This window comes from Alligator sinensis, unplaced genomic scaffold (genome assembly GCF_000455745.1).
Source record: "Alligator sinensis unplaced genomic scaffold, ASM45574v1 scaffold1416_1, whole genome shotgun sequence".
NCBI lineage: Eukaryota > Metazoa > Chordata > Crocodylia > Alligatoridae > Alligator > Alligator sinensis.
In genome coordinates this window covers 162647-165925 of record NW_005842714.1, presented here as the reverse complement: position 1 = coordinate 165925, position 3279 = coordinate 162647, and positions in this window count along the sequence as shown.

Genomic DNA, 3279 nt, shown 5'->3' with positions numbered 1-3279 from the left:
ACCCAGATTAGGGAAAGACCCCAGCTGTCCTGGCTCCTAGCCATCACCAGCCCTCTAATGGCAAGTCAGAGGTGTGCAGGCAAGAAATGGTATGAATTCAATATGCGAAAGCATGTTTAACACCACTTAACATTCCACCGATTTAGTCAGGTGTAAGTGTAACATGTAACTTCACTCTTTCTCTCTCTTGCCCAACTTGCCTCACTCAGCAGTGTCCTTTCTTTTTCCTTCCCCCCTTTCCTACCCTCCATATTCTAATCATTGCTTTTTATTTAGCAACTCTTCTTTCTGCAGTCTCTTAACAATGTCAGATGATGTAACCTGCTGCTTAGGAAAGTTTATGCTATTCATCTATGATGAATAGCATAAACTTTCCTAAGCAGCAACAAGGTGCAAATCCACTCTGCCTTCTGCCTGACTTCAGACTAACATGACTAACTACCTCACTCCATTCTTTATCAAACCACAGCAGCATCTTAACTGTAAGAAAAACTTCCACAACTGCATAAGTCATCACTAGCTGCTATAAAAAATTCTCTTTACTTCTATATAACTAGGAAAATTGATGACAGATTTTATTAACACCAGGCTAAGGTTGCTATAGGTGATCTAATTTCTAGGACACTGAAATAAGATCATTTAGCCCTACACTTCTGAAAACCAAGAAACACAAGGTACACACACCATTCTAATGCTGCACACATGGACACAGGGCATCAGCCCAACTGTTGCATATTTTATGATTTGTGATTTATCATAAAAAGAATAAAAGTCAATTTCTGTCAATATTTACTCACCCCTTGTCACTATTTGACAGTCACATGTTGAGCAAGTCCACTACTTTCTAAATTTCTGAACTACTGATACTAGTGAAACACATGAGCTGTATGGCAGTTTGTTTTAACAATGCTAAACATGATCCTCATCTCGTTTTTTTCTTTTAAATCAAGGTCTTTCCTTGCATAGTTTTGAGTATGCATTGTAAAGGTTTGATGAGGTCTGTTTGGGCAGAAATAGAGAAAAAAAGCATTGAAACGAGCCATTAATGAATTGGAGACCTTTATCACTGCATCTAGATTTCCATGACAAGTAAACTAACTGATATTAACTAAGTGCCACACTTTAATTTTGTTTTGCTTCTTTAACTAAGGAGGATTCTACTAAAGAAAACAGTCCTACCCCTTTAATTCATTCTACAGCCTTAGAACAAAGGCTGTCAACAAGCTTATGAGATTGAAATGGGTGAGACATTTGCCATTCAGCTGTATCCTACTTAGTTATTTCAGAACTTTTTTTTTAATTTAGCATCACATTTGTTAATGCTTTCACCTATAGCATAGTTGCTAGAGCTCACCAAACTATAAAGATTAGTGCATTTTGAATGAGATAAAACTCTTACGAAGATCCAGAGTGGATAAAAATCAACTATTTTTTTAAATTAAAAAAATCTGATTTTTTTTTTATTTAAATCTTTTTTATTTAATTGTATATTTTTCTTTTTTTGTTAAGATACTTTTAAAACAATAAAATTATATATAGATATTTTTAATTTAAGATATGTTAAAACTCAAAGATACCATGGAATAGAGATGATAACTTCTAATTATATACAATTTGAGACAACATATTCATGTAACCTTTTTAGAAGTTTTACAAATAGGTTACAACAGGACATGGACTATATTAGGGGCCCAATCTTATGGGGTTCCCAGAGGCTCCTCTATAAATTAGTGAAGATTAAAGAAAACCACTTTACCCAATGGGACTCAGTGCTCACTCCAGAAGATCCCACGAAGCATCTCTGTGATGTTTAGTTTCAGTTCTCAAACTGTGGATTTGTCTCTCCAGAGATCACAGGCAGACAAGGTTCTTTGGGTAGATGTGATATCTTTTATTAGACCAATTAAATAATTGGAAAAATTGTCCTTTGAAAGCTTTCGGGCACAAATGCCCTTCTTCAGGCATAGAGAGAGCTTTCTGTCTCCAGAAATAACATCCTTGTTAACAGCACTATATGAAGACGAGATATAATAGACCTGATTACCTACCCTTCAGCCCTCCTGTCTCTCTGCAAGTTTGTGTATACATAGTCAAGCCCTTACCTTTCTCTAAAAATGCAAAGTTTCAAGAAGTTAAATGAATAAAGGATATCAAACAACAAGAATACACTTTTTTGTAGAAAATAATTATTAAATCGAGGCTGCCTGACCAGTGATTTAAATTGTGATTTAAATTGATTTGATTTTAATCAAACCCACCCTGTGAAGATCAAATCACAATTCCTTAAAGAAATATGCAAGGTGAATTTTTTAAAAAGGTACTTATGGGCACAGCGTTGTTCATATTTCCATTTTAACTCTCGAAAATGAAATTTAATGTTTTCCTATTTACAGGGAATGCAAACTCCATAATGGCAATACTATACACTACAAAGGCCAGAACTTATCCACTTAGGTCTGGAGCCATTTACTTTACATTTTTCCTTTGTTTGACATATCTGTTCCTGATAAATATAGCACCTTTGACTTGAAGAAATCCCCATCACCAGTCCTCATCAACTTCATCCCAGGGTACTAAAGGAACTGGCAGAGGGGATCTTGGAGCCCTTCGCAATATTTACCAAGTTGTGGGAAACAGGCAAGGTACCAGAGGGCTGGAATAGAGCTAAGGGGTAGCTCTCCTTGCTACAGAGTTTATATTGCCAGAAGATGGCATGTTGTGCCTTCTGTCTTTTCTTTACCCTTTACAGTAATGGGGCCAATGGCCTCCCATTACACCAAACATCTGTAATGCTGATTAAGTCATGGGGGAAAGGGTGTTTGTTTTAACACTCCGTGACTTACAGTTTGTTTTGCTTGATCCCCATTCTCCTTGCATTTCTGGGCACTGAAAGGACATTCTATTTCAATTAATTTTAGATGTTGAAAATAATTTATAGCTTGCCCCCTATTGGTTTTCTTCTCACATTTTTTTTTTTTTGCTGTACTCTGGCTCCACAGACTGTCTTCAGAACTGGTCTTCTTCCTCAGTCTCCATCCCAAAGCGTTGAATTACTGGTTGGTGGGTTTTCTTCACTATCCCTTGTGCCTCCTGAAGGAGGCAGAGGCAGGCAGCCACTTTTCTTCCTTTGGTTCTCCATTAGATGGCAGCACTGCCACAGGCTCCAGGGGCATGTCCAGATGAGCGTACACGTGCCTATTGTCCCGTCTCAAACCCCTTTGCAATGGGGCAAGAGGCATGTGCAGGAACGAAAAAGTGTTCCCTGTGCTGCAAACTTGC